The sequence below is a fragment of the Bidens hawaiensis genome, unplaced genomic scaffold, assembly GCF_021521415.1.
Source record: "Bidens hawaiensis isolate Kalapana, Puna unplaced genomic scaffold, B.hawaiensis_p1.1 tig00032397_1, whole genome shotgun sequence".
Lineage (NCBI taxonomy): Eukaryota > Viridiplantae > Streptophyta > Magnoliopsida > Asterales > Asteraceae > Bidens > Bidens hawaiensis.
Window position 1 is genome coordinate 39283 of NW_027495513.1, and position 17425 is coordinate 56707.

The following is a 17425-nucleotide window of genomic DNA, read 5'->3' on the forward strand; positions in this document are numbered from 1 at the left end:
GGCGCTTTCTCGTTGGTTGTAATCATGTGGTAGCACATGTGTCATGCTGAGTTGTCGACCTTTCATTTGGCAGCTGTCAACATCAGCATATTCTTACTCCATAAAAAGATGCCTTCTAGAAGATTGTCTGACGTGCACAATCAAGGTTGCCCTAACCCTGATTTGGATAAGGACGAGGTTGATTATGTGCACGTGTGATATGCGCCCATCCTGAGGATGCGCGAAGTCTTCTTTTTATTCTCACGCGCAGATATTTCATGCGCAGGTGTGATATGCACGAGCGTGTGATATGCGCCGCGCGCTGGTGCGCCACGCGCATATGTGACGCGCGAGCATATGTGATGTGCAAGAGCATGCGATATGCGCCGCGCGCATATGTGATGCGCGAGCATATGATGCCTGAGCATGTTTTGTATGCGCCATGCGCCTGGGTTTTGGCTTTGTGCCTTCATAATGTCTTTATCTTGCGGGTTGACCCGCCTTGATTGGTGTTGAGGCGGGTACATACCTCTTCAAGCCCCCCCAGTCTAATGTGTGTCTTATCTCGCGCGAGCGCGGTAAGATAGATATTAGACTCACTGAATTGTCCTTTTGTAGGGGGTTTTGTCGTTTTCTTGGTTGTTTCCATCGTCGCGCGAAGTTCTATCCATTTGGTTGAAAACGAAAGGTCCAAACACGTGGTTGGTTGGTGATGACGTGCGCCGTAAACGTGTCAGACTTTTCGTGTGCTCGAGGTGCTACAGTTGCCTTTCACGTCCCCTCACAGCTGTCTTGAACACGTGTCGCACTCGCATTGGTTTGTACCTGCGAGTGAGGGCGCGTGTCTGTTCCGTGGCAGGTCGGTTACATCTTTTTGTCCCCTCACACAGCTGTTAGGGACACGTGTCGCGCCTTCCTTGGGCTGCCCCTGCGAGTGGGGGCGCGTGGAATCCGATCAGCTGCCACTTTTCTCTCTCCTGGTCCTATAAAAGCAGGCCCTTAGGAAATTTTTATCTTCATCTTCATTGTTTCTAAAATTCAAATTTCTGCTTTCAAATTCTGATTTGAGTGTTTACATCGATTGGAATCCTCGATTATCGGCTATTATAGTTGTATGTCTGATAGTTCATACTCGTCTAGCCCTTCAATCACCTCCGTTGCCTCTCGAAGACGCCGTGTGAAATCTGTGGTGATGTCGACATTGAAGCAAAAAGGAAAGGGGAAGAAGGTTGTTGAAACCACATCGGAGGAAGTCGGGAGGACCAAGGCCACCAAAAGGTGGAATGAAATCCCCTGCAAATTGAAGCAGGCCGATCTCGACAACCTCATCGCCTCTCAGGGGTTTCCCACCCTGTTTGGCTGCATGTTGCCTAGGTCCGGGCAAACGGCGGCGGACCCGCCTGCCGGCTATATATCCCTATATAGCCACTTTTTCACCCACTGCAACCTTCGTCTCCCGATGACAAGGTTTGTGGGTGCACTGTTGAAGTTCTATGGGATTCACATATCCCAAGTCCATCCGTTTGGACTCGTGCGCGTGACTCACTTTGAGTTCATGTGCAAATCCCAGCGCGAGGAACCCACTCCTCGGCGCTTTCAATATTTTTATAAGGCCAAGATCCAAGACAATTGGATCTCTTTTATTCCTCGCAGTCAGAAGGTGAAGTGCTCCACTGTTTCATTCAAGAGCCTTCATGACTGGTCTGAGAGGTTTTTTTACATTAAGGCCGGTGTGATCCCCATCCGTATGACCATGCGCTCTATCACTTCTGCGCCTGCGGATGAGGATGTCCTCAAGAACCCAACTGGCGCATGGGTTAAAAAGCTGACCGCCGAACCATCCCCCGCGAAGAAAATTTGCGAGGAGGCGCTGGTTGGGGTCGGGATGAGCAGGCTCTGGGCCGACAGCGCGCTTGAGCCCGTTATCCAAGTCGACGGGTTGTGTAAGTGTTTTTGTTATTATTTTTTTTGTTTTTTGTTGTTGCGCGAACATCGTTCTTTTGCTGATATCATTTAACTTGTCTTTGCGCAGTCACCAAGGATTACATCCTTGCCGCTTATGATGAACATGTGGAGGGCGGCTCCGTCGAACTTGGCGTTGGGGAGGTTGGTTTCCCGGATCGCTTCGATGACATGTTCATCCCAGTGGATCTGGATTTTGACTTTGACGGTGACGCGCCTGGTAAGCCTTCGCAATCCTGCTCATTCCTTTAGAATACCCAAGTTTATTAACAGTTCTGTCGGTTGTTTTTGTAGATGCGCTTGAAAACTACGAGCTAGAGCTCGCGGAAGAGGAGGAGGAGGAAGAGGAGGTGCCTCTACTAAAGCGCAAAGCTAAGGGGAAATCTGGCGCAGGGGCCAGTAAGAAACAGAAGAAAGAGGACACCCCTGTCGCTCATCCCCATGCTCAAACGAAAAGACCTAAGGAAACCACAAAGGTTTCTTTAAGTTCTCTGCCTGTGAGAGTGGGCAGACCTCCTGTCCACTTGAGGTATGGTGCCGTCGCCTCCTCCGTTCGCGCTGCTGAAGAGAGAAGCCGCGCCGCGCCTGCAACAGGTATACTTTGCTTATCTTCATCTGACTGAGTTATTATTAAACCGTTGGTTATTTGAATGATTGCAGAGCCGGCGACGGTAACAGATCAGCCGCAGGCGCCACAAGGTGCTACGGCTGCGCCGGGGACTCCATCGAAGTCCCCTGTTCTACCCTCTGAAAAGGGTAGGATGAATTTTATGGCGATGTTCGACGCGCGAACAGAGTTGCGCCAAGGTAAGTGTTGCACATTTGTCTTCTGAATTTTTCCTTTTGGACTTAGTCATAAACCCTTCCTTGTTTATTTGTTCATAGGAGTTGTAGCTGGTACAACAGTTGCTGATGATACTCCTGGCGCAGCTGCCGGCGCCGCTGGTTCTGGTCCTGCTCCTGCTAGTGCTGAGTCTCCCCTTGTTGGGATAACCAAGGAGCAGGAAACGGTGTTGCGCGCCGAACTGGCGGCGTCGAGACCTCCTTCGCCTCCTCCTGCACGTAGCCCTCCCCGCGAGGCTGGTTTGGAGCCTTCCAGGTCGCAGCAGAAGAGGCCTGTTGAAGGAGACGAGGAGGACGAGGGGGTTCAAGGTGAAGACTCCTTAGGAGATCGCGCCAGCCCTGCGATGCCGCAAGTGTTCGCAGCGCAGACCTCTGGTGGGGCTGGCGCTGACTTTCCTGCTTCATCCCCGCAGGTATGTATTGATTTGTTGGTCCGCTGCGCGTATCTCCCTATAAGTATGTTTTATGACTTAGAACTTTTCTTACATTTTTGCAGGAAGGTGACCACGTTTACCGCCCGAGATGGAATATTAATGAAGAAAGTTCCTTTCAATCCATGGGCGTATGCGAGGACTTCTGGGCTCATGCCGTGCCTCCTACTGAAAGGAGGTATCAAGAGGAGCGCACTCGCGCGGACTTGCTGAACGACCATGTTTTCGCTGGGTCGGCTTTTTTCGCTGCTTCCCAAGAGCTTCGTCGTGATTATATTAAAGTACGCGACGCTCTTGTGGAAGCCCAGCGAGAGGCTAAGGTGGCCGCCTGGAACCTGTCTGATGCTCGCGCGCGAGCTGAGAAACTCCAGGCGGAGCTCAGTGAAAACCGAGCAAGTGCCAACACCGCATACATCAAGCGCGGGCATGAGCTCCAGGCTGCGCGGGAGAAGCAGCAGTTGGCGGAGGCCGAAGTTGCCAAGTACGCGCGCAGAGTGCGTGTCTTGGAACAGCAGGCCGAGGCGCGTGACCAAGCTATCATCAAGAGTATTACTGAGAAATCATCGTTGGAGAGCGAGGTTGCGCGCCTGAAAAGGGATTTGGCGGCCGCGCAGGCCGATAGAGATGAGGCCTTGGCCACGGCGGCGTCCAGCCAGGAAGCACTTGGTGCTGCGCAGGCGGAGAAAGAAAAAATTTTGGCAGCAGCAGCGTCTGACAAGGAGGAACTAAAAAAGGCTAAGGAAACTGTTGAGTTATTAAACTCTCAGGTTCCTGCCCTCGAGACGTCTGTTGCTGGCCTCGCGCAGGATCGCCAATGGCTGGTGTCACAGGGCATGGCTCGCTGCGCTTTGGCGATGAAATATTCCGCCGAGTTTCAAGCCCTTGTGATGGACTGCAATGCCGCCGCGCGTTTGGTGGGCCGAGCTGAAGGGTTTACGGATGGGTATGAATATGGCATGTTGAGGAAGAACCCATCCGAGTACCCTTACAAGTTCGATGCGGCCTGCGCGGACATGGCCGCGGTGGGGGAAAAGTATATGAATACTCCCATCCCCATCCTTATGCAGGTACCTTGATCTTAATGAGTTTTACTTTACTAACATTTCTAAGTGTTTGTACTCATTACTTTTCTAATGATTTACAGATAGCTGCGCTTGCTGACCAGCCCGACCTCGGCGCACTAAAGAAGTTGCTTGATGATTGCGAGAGGGCTGGTGGCGATGATGGTGGCGCGGGGGATGTTGCCCCTGCCAGCGGCTCTGGCGCGGCGAAAGAATCTGCTCGTGACACCGTTGTGATCGAAGACTCCAATGAGGAGGAAGAACTTGACTATGGTCAGTTCGGAGATGAAGAGCAGACCGCGCCAGATGCTGCGCGAGATGATGAGGATGATGAAGCGGCTGACGTCGACGTGGAGACTTGAGAAGCCCTTCATCAAATTTTGTATATTTATCTTTTATACTTGTAGTTTGTAACTCATCATACTTGTAAATTTCGATCCAATGAAATGAAACTTGTTATCTCCTTTTCGTATCTTGCGCATTTCCATTCATCTCTTCATGTTTGGTTGTATAGATATAAGATATGCTTGAACGTTAAAATAAGAACAAGGTTGTAAGGAAATTATTCACTTAACCTCTGTTCTATTTTGTTTGTGGCTCTCGCAGTATCTTGCTCATGCTGACATGCACGCTAATTTTTCGTTATTTCTTTTTCGCGCGTTGGTGTCACGCGGTATGGAAGTATGAGTTTAGCCATTACATGTCAGCTTGTGTTACTCAGATATCCACTATGGTTCCGCGCGCGGCGTCGACCTGAGACCTTAACATGATATGGCATGTACTTTGCCTTAGTTTTGTTTAAGGATTTTTATGATCAGGCTGCGCGGGGTGTAAGATGGATGTATGTGAGTGTTTTGAGCTAAGGCTCTTTGTTTTGGGCTAAGGCCCTGACGATTTTAGAGTTAAGACTCATTAACGTGTTTGAGCTAAGGCTCGTAATTTTGGGCTAAGGCCCTGACGTTTTAGAGTTAAGACTCTTTAACGCGTTTGAGCTAAGGCTCGCGCATGTATGTTTTACTTCGCTTTATTTTGTTTTGAAGTCAATATAATGTTGTCATATTGTTCCAATTTAATAAAGGAAGTGTGAAACATGTATGCAAAGGTAATAGAACCAATATTGAAAGATAGCGCGAATCAGCATTCATGATGGCTTAAAAGCCTTGATTACAAATTTGAACTTTTTACATGAAGCATTTTCTAAGTTGTGCCGCGTTCCACGCGCGCGGTATCTTTTTTCCGCTCAAATCTTTTAAAGCGTACGCGCCTTTCCCCAGATCTTCTGAAATTTGATAAGGTCCCTCCCAATTGGGGGACATTTTTCCTGGGGGTATTGCGCGACTAGCTTCATTGTTTCGAAGGACAAAATCATTTTTCTTGAAGTGGCACTCTTTAACGCGCTGATTATAATACTTTTCCAGCTTTTTCTTGTATCTGGCCTCAGTAATGATAGCCGCTTCTCTGCGCCCTTCAAGCAAGTTAAGGTCCAATCTTCTTTCGCGGTCGTTATCAGTTTTGCTCATCATGAGTACCCTATGGGATGGGCATCCAATTTCCGCTGGGATCATAGCCTCTGTCCCATAGGTTAGGCTGAACGGGGATTCGCCATTGCTAGTTTTGCTTAATGTCCTGTGCGCCCACAAGACATTAGGTAACTCTTCGAGCCAAGAATGGGATTCTCCCTCCAATCTTTTCTTCAGCCCATTTAGCAAACTTTGATTCGCGCGCTCCACTTGGCCATTCCCCTGAGGGTGGTAGACGGACGTGAAGATTTGGTTGATGTGCAATTCTTTGAGCCAGCTTGACATCTTCCTGTCAGTGAATTGTTTGCCATTGTCGCTCACAATTTCCATAGGAAGGCCAAAACGGCAAATGATGTGGCTCCAGATAAATTGCTTCATCGCCTCCGCTGTGATTTTTGCTAGTGGCTTGGCTTCAACCCATTTTGTGAAATAGTCTATCGCCACTACCAAAAATTTCACTCGCCCTTGCGTTTGCGGCAGGGGCCCCACAATATCAATGGCCCATTTGTGGAAAGGCCATGCGGAGGTGACTGGAATCAAGTTGTTCTTTGGACGCATGGTGTTTGGCGCGTGGCTCTGACATGCCTTGCATTTTTGGATTTCTTTTAGCGCATCCAAGTACATGCCTGGCCAATAGTAGCCTGAGCTCATCGCCTTGGCAACCACCATGCGCGGACCAGCGTGAATTCCACAGATTCCTTCATGAATCTCCCTAATCACATAGCTTGCTTCTTCCGCATCCAGGCATTTCATGAGCGGTCCAAGATAAGAGCGCCGATACACTGTACCATCAAGTAGTTCATAGTTCTGCGCCTTGTGTCTTATCTTTCTCGCCTGTGCGCGATCATCCGGTAACTTCCCCTCTTTCAGGAATTCCATTATTGGAGTTATCCAGGATGAAGGAGTTGTATGAATTACCAGGACCGATTGCGTTTGCACTGACGGGCTGCTCATTATTTCCACCCTGACATCTTTGCCAAAGTGATCAAAATTAGTTGATGCCATTTTACTCAACGCGTCTGCGGACTTGTTTTCGCTTCGCGAGATGTGTATGATTCTGAAGAAGTCAAACTGCTCAACGAGCTTTTTTGCCTGCTCTAGATACAGAGGCATTGTGTTCTCCTTGGCGTCATATAGGCCGTTGACCTGAGCAGCTACCAAGTAAGAATCAACATGCGCCTCTAGTCTTTTAACCCCAAACTTGCGCGCGATGCGCAGACCAGCCAGCAGGGCTTCATACTCAGCCTCATTGTTGGTACTCTTGAAGTCCAACCTGATAGCATAAGTATATTCATGATTATCAGGGTCCACCAGTTTGAGACCTGCGCCAGACCCTTCGCTGTTGGAGGCTCCATCAGTGAATAGCCTCCAAACATCTTCTTCATCATTTGGTCGCGGAGGGTCTACCTCGCGCTGAGCTTCTTCAATCTTTCCCTCTGGGATTTCCGTGATGAAATCCGCCAAAACTTGACCCTTTATTGCTGGACGGGGCTTATAAGTGATCGTGTGTTCACCTAATTCCAGCGCCCACTTTGTCAGCCTTCCGGAGAGCGCGGGACGTCGCAAGACTTGCTGGATGTTGTAACCAGTCAGTACTTCAATAGGATGACCATTGAAATATCTATGTAGCTTGCGCGACGCGTGTGTTAGTGACAAAACTAATTTTTCCATGATGGAATAGCGCGTCTCAGGGTCTGTGAGCACTCGACTCACATAGTATATTGGCGTTTGGATCCCCTTGCGATCCACCAATAATACTGCGCCAATGGCGCGATCTCCAGCTGACAAGTACAATGTAAGGGTTTCGCCAGGAAGTGGGGCTGTGAGCGCGGGCAGCTTTATGAGACATTCTTTTATCTCATTGAAAGCTTGCTCAGCCTCAGGCGTCCACTTGAATTGGCTCTTCTTCAAACAGTTCCTCAAGGTGTTAACGAATGGAGTAGATTTGCTGGCGTGGTTCGCTAGGAACCTGTTGATTGACACCAATCTACCATTCAGCTTCTGAACCTCTTTCATGGTGGATGGTGAAGGCATGTCAAGGATGGCTTCCACCTTCTCAGGATTCACCTTGAAACCCTCCTTAGTGACCATTACACCAAGAAATTTCCCCTCTTCCGCGCCAAAAGTACATTTGCTCGGGTTGAGCTTCATGTTAACTTCCGTTAGGCGCTGAAGAGTTTCCTCGATGTCGTTGAGCATTTGTCTCTCCTCCCTGCTCTTGATCACCAAATCATCGACGTAGACTTCTAGATTTCTTCCGATTTGTTCACTGAAAACCGAATCCATAAGTCTCTGATAGGTTGCGCCCGCATTCTTTAAACCAAAGGGCATTTTTGTGTAACAAAAAACACCCTTGTCGGTTCTGAAGGCCGTCTTGTCTTCATCCTGTGGTGCCATTTGAATCTGGTGATAGCCTTTGTAGGCATCCAGGAAACATTTGAGCTTGAAAGGCGCCACGGAGTCCACCTTTGCGTCGATGTTTGGTAGTGGGTAACAGTCTTTCGGACATGCTTTGTTGAGGTCCTTGAAGTCAATACACATCCTCCATGACCCGTTGCTTTTCTTTACCATCACAGGATTGGCTACCCACGTCTGGTATCGGATCGGGCGGATAATGTTTGCGCGCAACAAGTCCTCAACTTGCTCATTCATGGCCTTCGCCTTTTCATCCCCCATGATTCTCTTCTTCTGAGCAATTGGCTCCACCGACTTGAACGTGTTAAGAGAGTGTTGCGCCAAGTCTCGCGGGACCCCAGTCATATCGGAGTGTTGCCACGCGAAGACCGACATGTATTTTGTGAGCAACCTTTTCACTCTCAATCTCGTGTCGTCTGAAATGGTAGCGCCAATTGTGACCGTTTGGTCGGGGAATTTTGGGTTTAAAATCCACTTCTCTGGCGCATTGTCCGCCGTTGGAAGTTTCATTCTCCCTTCCCGCGGCGTGGTTGTCACTGCGCACAAATGATCGCGGTAAACAAATGCTACGCCTGTTGGTGTAGGGATCCCCAAAGCGCCGTGCGCTGGCGATGGTACAGCATTAAATTGGGCAATTGTTCCCCTACCCAGGATCATATTGTGGCATGACGTGGTGGGCAAGACCAAGAAGTTAACAGCTTCGGCTCGCTTGTGCTCATCATCCCCCATAGTTAGTTCAAATTGAATCTGGCCTAGGGGATGTATGATTTCATTTGAGACACCACAGATTGGTGCGTTCACAATTTCGAGCCGAGCTTGGTCTGCCGGGTCTAACTTTCTGAAACACTGCTCATACATAATGTCAGATTCGCTTCCAGTGTCCACCAGGACCTTTGACACTTCGTAATGAGCAATGTGTGTGGTAATAACGAGAGGACTGCTTATTGAAGGGCCTCCCCTGATTCTTGGGAAGATGACTTGCTGCTCGCGCCAATCTCCGTGAATTTGCGCGCTTCTCTTTCTTGACGTCTGCCCTTGTCGTCCCCCCTCAGCCACACAGATTCTTTTGTACTTCTTGCTGGCAGAGGCTCCCTCCGGTTGCTCATCTTCTATTCTTTGGTTTTTCACCAAGTGAGCCAGCCTGCCAGACTTTACATCCTTCTCGATCGCATCCTTTAAATGATGGCATGCGTCGGTGTTGTGGCCCGGGGACCTGTGAAATTCACAATATTTACCACTGTTTTGCGGCCCCTTGTAGTGTAGTTGCTTGGGAGGCTTGAATTGGACATTCTCAGTACTTAACACCTGTGAAGGTGTTTTAGTGAGAGGAGTCCATATTCTTGGCAGAGGTCTGCTAGGATCTCTGCCGCCCTCCCTCTTGTCACCCTCCCCGTGTTTACGAGCATCCTTTTGGGGCTGGGGTGAGCTTGGTTGCGCTTGTTTTTCCGCGGAAGAAAAACTTGTTGGCTGCAACCTGGACCATACAGAGTTCTGTTTGGCCCTCTTCTCTTTGCTGCGCGGTGATTCAGCCTGATGCGCTCTTTCTCTTGCCCTATCTTGGGCAATCTGTTTCTCATTTCTCGCGAAAACTCGCGATGCCTCCATTAACTTGGCCCACGTGGTGGGCATACCATCTTTGCTTACGAGAGCTCGTCGTAACTGATCACTGCGCGCGCCTTGTATAAAGGCCACGCGCAGGAGCTGCTCAGTTATGCCCCCGATTGCCAGGGACTCCTGATTGAAACGAGTGATGTAATCTTCAATCGTTTCATCATTCCTGCGGATGCAGTGCATGATGTCATCAGGATCGCGCGTGTGCCTGCGCTGCTGTACGAAGTGGGCCTGGAACTTTTCTAATAGTTCCTCGAACCCATCAATTTGCCCTGTCGGCAAGCTCTCGAACCATACTCGCGCTGCGCCCGTGAGGCAGCGGGCAAACATATGACACCACGTTGGCATCGTCCAGCTCTCTAGGTTTCCCGTGTTATAGAAACCTTGCAAAAAGTCATCTGGATCTGTCGTGCCATCATATTTCCCCAGACCACTTGGCATCTTGGTCTTATGCTGGATGGGAGCCTGCGCGATGCGCGCAGTAAACTTTGAGTGTTTTACCAGGATGGCTGGTCTGTAGGGTGTGGTTACGTCCACTTGCCCTCTGACCGGTGGGCTGTATGGCATGTGCAGATCCGGATCTGCTCTGGCTCCTGGCGCCATGTTCACAGGCGCGCGGAGCTGCGAGCCTCCTGCATGAGTATCCCTTGTCTTTCTCATGCTATGCACCTCTTCATCACTGAACTCTGTGTGTGCAGTGTGAACAGAATGCCCTTCTTCCGGCGCGCGCGGCCTTTTTGTGGGCTGCTTCTCCATCGCTTGCCTTTGTGTTTGGTCGGCTAGCTTCTTCTGTTTGATCATTTCAGTGTACTTTTCCATCAGACGCCGTTGCTCATTTATGAGCCATTCATTCGGATCGTCTGCTTCATCTTCTGGACCCATTGGTCCCTTCAGCTTCGCGCCGGCCATATTTTGTAACGTGCGATCGTCTGGAGGAGTTTCAGTCTGGCCGTGAGGGGTTGTGACGAAGGGACGGTTGCTGGTGGTACGCGTAGAATCACGCGGAACCCTCAGAACCTGCTGTCCGTCGTTAACACCCTCACGTTCAATATCCTCCAGAGCTTGATCAACGTTACGAACTCCAGAAACCATGGTGATTGAATTTTTTAGATCTGGATGAGATCTGATTGCCGTTTGTAACAGTGGATGGCGCCAATGAAGAAACGTGGATCTACTCACTGGTAGCAAATCTACTTTCCTCGGGTGTGATTAAACTATTTCACCGATGGTTCTTCTGGATCCGAGTTCTTCCACCTACAAAATGAACAGCGCCGTTACTTACCCCTCAGAAAGGGACAGAGGGGTCCTCTTTGGGGTAACCCTCCGGCGTGAGAATCAGTATCTTTTGGAGAAGATAATAATGTTGTATGTAAGTGAATCTCAAGAGTATTGCTGAATCGCTGAATACCCTTGATGATGTGACTGTGTGTCTTTCTGTAACTGACTGTGAGTGAGTATGATTCAATATGATTGAATGTGATATCACTGCTTGTAACTGTCAATGATTGATTGTGAATGAATGTGTCATCAAAGTGGAGTTGATGCTGTATTTATAGTGCTAGGGTTTCCATTGGTTGGGCTCAGCCTCGTTGGCCTCCTCCAACCGCACTGCGCCATGTGTCCTCTGGGACACCTGGCGCTTTCTCGTTGGTTGTAATCATGTGGTAGCACATGTGTCATGCTGAGTTGTCGACCTTTCATTTGGCAGCTGTCAACATCAGCATATTCTTACTCCATAAAAAGATGCCTTCTAGAAGATTGTCTGACGTGCACAATCAAGGTTGCCCTAACCCTGATTTGGATAAGGACGAGGTTGATTATGTGCACGTGTGATATGCGCCCATCCTGAGGATGCGCGAAGTCTTCTTTTTATTCTCACGCGCAGATATTTCATGCGCAGGTGTGATATGCACGAGCGTGTGATATGCGCCGCGCGCTGGTGCGCCACGCGCATATGTGACGCGCGAGCATATGTGATGTGCAAGAGCATGCGATATGCGCCGCGCGCATATGTGATGCGCGAGCATATGATGCCTGAGCATGTTTTGTATGCGCCATGCGCCTGGGTTTTGGCTTTGTGCCTTCATAATGTCTTTATCTTGCGGGTTGACCCGCCTTGATTGGTGTTGAGGCGGGTACATACCTCTTCACACTTAATTACTATAACAAAAGGTTATACGATAAATCATTGCAATACAAACATTTCCGAACCTTTTCTTTTTAGTTAACTACACTTTTTTTTCTTTTCTTTTAAGTTAATTAAATGAACCTTTTATTAGACTTTTAAAAAAAGCGATCTTTATACACCATCTTCATGGTGACTGACTGTAAAAGTCGTATAAGCCACATATGGCTACAACTATATAGCCCTATACGAGCTTAGGTCTTTAACAACTCAGGTGACGAAAAGTGGTGTGTAAAGATCATGCGCAAAAAAAAAAGAAAAGAAAAGTTAATATAATTGCATGTGATAGTGATACATCTATTTATCCGTTCATCCCGCGCCACCGGAAGGCATATTCCGGCCAAAAATGTCCGTCTTCGTTCTCTCGCCTCCGCCGTCTATCTCCGTCTCATTCTCAACCCACCGCTCAACCACCACCTGCTGTTCATCTCTCCAAACTTTACCTTTACCACAACCACAACCACAACCACAACCACAACCGTCATTATCCCAACCGTTACCGTCAAATTCGTTGCTTACAAACCCTAAAACTTCTCCTGTCTCATCCTCCTCCTCGGCATGCTCACTCAGTTGTCCTCACTTTGACTCGTAATTAAGTCAACTATTAGTTTAGTTTTTAAATTCAGTTCAATATTATTTCTGCATATTATACGTAGTGAATTGTGGTTGAATTTTACTTTACAGGTGTTCGGGGTGTACTCACGAGGATAATCTCCACCGTCCGGTTGTGTTACAGGAGGCTACTACCTTCTTTAAGAAGCTCGGTGTCTCTGATTTCACTTTCGATACGTGTAGAATGGTACATCTTATTCAAATAGTTACTTTTAAATTTTAGAAATCTATAAGAACTTTTGACACTGGATAGGGTTTGAATATGTGAATCCATGTAGAGTGGCTATTTCAAAGGATATTTTATATTTATTGCTTTTAAATTGTAATGATACAACAAAGATTTGCATTGCCCTTTGTAACACCCTAGGAGACTCCTACATTGACTGTAGACATGAGAGATTCTCAGTTCATAAGGAATGCCTTGCCGCTTAAATCACCAACACGTTTTTGGTGGGAGCAGGATGGGTGACCTCCTGGGAAGTCTCCACCCTCCACCGGAGCTAGGGGTGTTCTTCGGGTTCGTTTTTTGGGTTTCGGGTTTTTCGGGTCGGGCTATCCAGGTTTCAAAGTTTTAAATCTTGACCCAAAACCCAACCCAAATCTCTCACGGGTTTTTCGGGTTCGGGTAATTCAGGTTCGGGTTTTCTCGGGTTGGGTTAATCAGGTTTCTGAGTATCCTAGAAAACAAAACAAAAAAATTTTAAAAACTGCAATGCTAAAATTAAAACAACATATAATCAAACAATAAACCAACATAATGTGATAAAACAATTCAAAAGAAGAGTAAAACGAACTCGAACCATAATTGTTTTCAATCGGACGGATTTGGTTGTTCGATTACAGTTGCTATTAGTAATAGACGGAAAACATAATTTAGCGATAAACAATTGATCCATTAGTTGGAATGATAACAGTCGATTAGGGCCAGATTCTGATAACTGTAATGGCTAAGACTAAGCCTATTATACCTAAAACTATATTTAATTTCAAAACTAAAAGTTTATTCGGGTTTTTCGGGTTGACCTGAAACTTATAAATCAAACCCGAGAACCAACTGGAATTACTTCGGTTCGGGTTCGGGTTAGTCTTTTCTCGGGTTCGGGTTTTTCGGGACGGGTTATTTCGGGTTCGGGTATGGGTTTTCTTGGGTTGGGTTTCGGGTAAAAGTGACAGCCCTAACCAGAGCAACCAGAAAGAAATCCATAAATTCTTGGATGGGCATATTGGTGGTACGAGGGGCGGATGTTACATAAATACTCTTAGATCTATGTCTAAACAGAAGAATTAAAAGAATTTAGAGTTCAAATTTTAAATTAGCAATTTGTCTTCTTTCTAAGGACTAGGATTAGTTAATTTTTTGTTAACAGGGAGTATACTATAAATAAAGTTCATGTAGAAACTAACTTGTATTCAATTGCAGTGGGGATGGAGGTGCCGTGCGAAACTTGCCATACGCGGGTCATCAGCTGATCCTCTGATTGGGCTCTATGAAGAGGGCACACACAATGTGGTTGATATTCCAGATTGCAAAGGTCTGAATCTGCACATCCTGACTTATCAGTTTACTATTTGAATTCTTTATGAGCTAATTGTGAAGTTTTTCACTTTCTGTCTATGCAGCCCATCATCCAAACATAAATGCTGCAGTGGAGCTTCTAAGAAAAGGTATAAAGATTCTGAACATTGATCCTTATGATGAAGATGAACGGACTGGTTATTTGAGATATGTTCAGGTACAGCATTTTCTTAATCTAAAGGAAACTTAATTATTACTTGGGAGTTAGTGGCATGTCTCTATGCTAATTGGTTATATGCAGATGGCTGTCACTACATACAACACATCTCTTCCTGCTTCTGAAAGATATAGAAATGGTTAGTTATAAGTGCTGTTTGGTATTTTAATTTCTGTGTGAGGCTTATGTTGGACTATTTAAAAGTTAAAACTAGCTTGATTCTTAAATTGCAATGTTCTTTTTTTCAATTTACAGGTAGAGTACAAGTTTCTTTAGTTTGGAATTCACGGAGCGACATCGGCTAGTTCAGAAAAGTTAAACAACTTAGCTACAGTAAGGGTTTCAAACTTCTCTCCATAGAATATTGTGACGCTTTTCTATTCTTTGTGAACTAAAAATTCAAATAAAGTTAATGGTTTCCAGTTTGACAATAATTGATGTCCATTTGTTTTACAACTTGACCCTGCTATGCGTACTAAGTTTGATTAATGTTCTTTTTGTGCTTTGCCTTGTAGTTTTTGTGGAGAAATGGGGGGCCAAACAGTAAAGCTCATTTAATTCATTCTGTGTGGGCAAACTTTCAAACATCAACTAACAATGTGAGTGCCCTATGGAAATTTATTAATCATTCTCAAGGTCTATTTTGCAACCTTAAGTTTATTGATTTGGAATTGAGGGTAGTGAATTATCCCAACCCTTGCACGTTGAGGATCAACTAATTAAACTAACTTTTTTTTCTGTTGATGCAGGTAATTTTTGGAAATCGATGGAGACATGTATTAGGAGAAAGAGATTTCTGGGAGCATGTTGGAGGCATTGATGTTTATTTGCCTCCATCAAGCTTCGGTCAAGCAAATACAAGAGTAAAACCTTATCCAGCACAAATTTGTTAATTGTTTGTTCATTCAGTGTGTAATGTTACTTGTTATACTTCAGGCCTTTGACTCATTGCTTCAGAAACTACATAAATATGTCCCTATTGGTTCATCGGTTACTGACCTATATGCTGGAGCTGGAGTCATTGGATTATCACTAGCTTCCACAAGAAAATGCAGGAAAGAAATGTTTATACGTTGTTCTGATTAGTTTCAAGTGTTTATAAACTTATTTCATTAACTAAGCATACTTTTCTCAAATATTGATATTTTCAGATCAGTTAGATGCGTTGAGATTAATAAAGAATCTAAGCTTGCTTTTGAGAAGACAATTGACCGGTTACCAAGCTCCCTTGACAGCAGCATTAGCTGGCATCATGCTGACACTTCAATCGTGAGTACTAGCATCTTCAACTCTGCATTCTTATTATTTGTTTAGTTTATTTTAAAGTTTTATAGAAGCAACATTCTGATTTACATACATCTCTCAGGAACCACTTTCTTGGCTTGTGGGGTCAGATATTCTTGTGGTGGATCCTCCTAGAAAGGGGCTTGACCCGTCTTTGATTGGTGCTTTACGGGACATTAAATCAGCGGAACGCAAAGCCATGACACTTGAAAGGTAGAAACAGTTTTGAATTCAGTTGACTTTTTAGTCAAAGTTATGATATGAAGTGAAGAATCTGAAACTGTTGTGTGGTTTCAATTTTGTGACTGTAGCCCCACCTTCAAGGCGAAAGATGAAAAAAGACCTTGGATATTACGAGCAAGAGAAGATTCTATTCAGATTCCTGGTAGAACTACACAAGAAGAAAATCGGTCATTACCTCAAACACTTATATATATAAGCTGTGGATGGGAAAGCTTCAAAGAGGTACTTCTAGTTATCATTCTTTATTCTTTTCTGATAATAATTAGTGTCAGATATCTTTACAAAACTACATGTTTTAATTGTTTTTACTTTTTACAGAACTGCATGGCTTTACTGTCAAGTAAGGCCTGGCATTTGAGTAAAACCCATGGTTTCAATTTCTTCCCTGGTACCCAGAGGTACATCTCTTTGTACAATATGCTGATTAAATTTCAAAAATCTGGTTGTAGTTTTGTAAGTTTCACATATATAAATTGTTCAATGCAGCATTGAAATTTTGGCTGTATTTAAACGAGGACCTGGAGCAAGTGTCAAGAAAAAGAAATCCGGAAAGAAGAAGAAGACTAAACTCTCTCAAGGACAATCATAAGATATAAGCTTTTTTGTGTACCACTGGCTAAACAATGTAATCCTAAGTATAATAATGAAAAGTATTTAGTTAGACATTCCTTATAACCTAGTGTCTTGTCAGGTATGATAATTTGAGTCGCGCTTACAATCTTAAGTCTTTTTTGTAGTAGATTTGTGTTGTCTTTGCATGGCTTTTATCCCCATTTTTGTTGTACCTTTGCCTTAGATCACACTTTGTTTGCTTTAGCCTCACTTTTGTTGTACCTTTTGTGTTAGATCTAAGTGTCTTCGTGTATCGAGTTCTAAGAGGGTTTGCATTTTTCTTTGTTTATGGGTATCTGTTACTAATATATAGTTATTATACAACTGTATGTTTTCTATTAGTCATTACTTTTATTATTATAATTTTATGCCTGCTTATTGGTTTTGCTCCCCTAGCCGCTCTTTATATTACACGGTTGACTACACATTACATGCCAAAAGCAGTTTTTTTAGAGTTGGGGGTCCCAATGAAAGCAGCATCTTTATCTTTTAGGATAGAAGAAAGGTTTGTCATCGCCCCACCCTCCCCATACCTTATGAGTAGCTTTTGCTATAAGCGAGATCTTGCTAGGTACATGACAAGTATTCAATTGGACATGTGGCATGAGCTTACATACGCTTGTCATTGTGTCACTGTTCTCTTAATCATGTTTTTGGTCATTTTTACATATCAGCCTCCTCCATGTCTTGTATTGACAAATTTTGACCTATGTTTACATGGCCTGGGCCATTTAGTCGATCGCCAAGAGCTCATTCAGGCTTTCTATAATCAAGTGTCATCAAAACAAATAAGTTAGTAAGGATTGGTGGCATATTATCTACAACAAACAGGGGCACTTTCTAGTACCAGATAACAAGGGGCATATGTTAAGTATTTTCTCATAAACAGGGGTGATACACTAAATCAAACAATGCGTCCATGAGTATTAATTTC

At 45.5% G+C, this 17425-nt stretch overlaps 1 pseudogene across 1 annotated transcript; it reads left to right on the forward strand.

Moving 5' to 3' along the window:
- The first annotated feature begins 12338 nt into the window (after positions 1-12338).
- Positions 12339-16503, forward strand: LOC143583433 (uncharacterized; annotated as a pseudogene). The gene is made up of 14 exons (XR_013144167.1): positions 12339-12595; positions 12692-12806; positions 14040-14151; positions 14240-14352; positions 14437-14491; positions 14608-14685; positions 14868-14951; positions 15102-15215; positions 15289-15416; positions 15504-15621; positions 15719-15849; positions 15948-16101; positions 16198-16277; positions 16366-16503. The product of XR_013144167.1 is annotated as an uncharacterized LOC143583433 (transcript).
- The last annotated feature ends 922 nt before the right edge of the window (positions 16504-17425 follow it).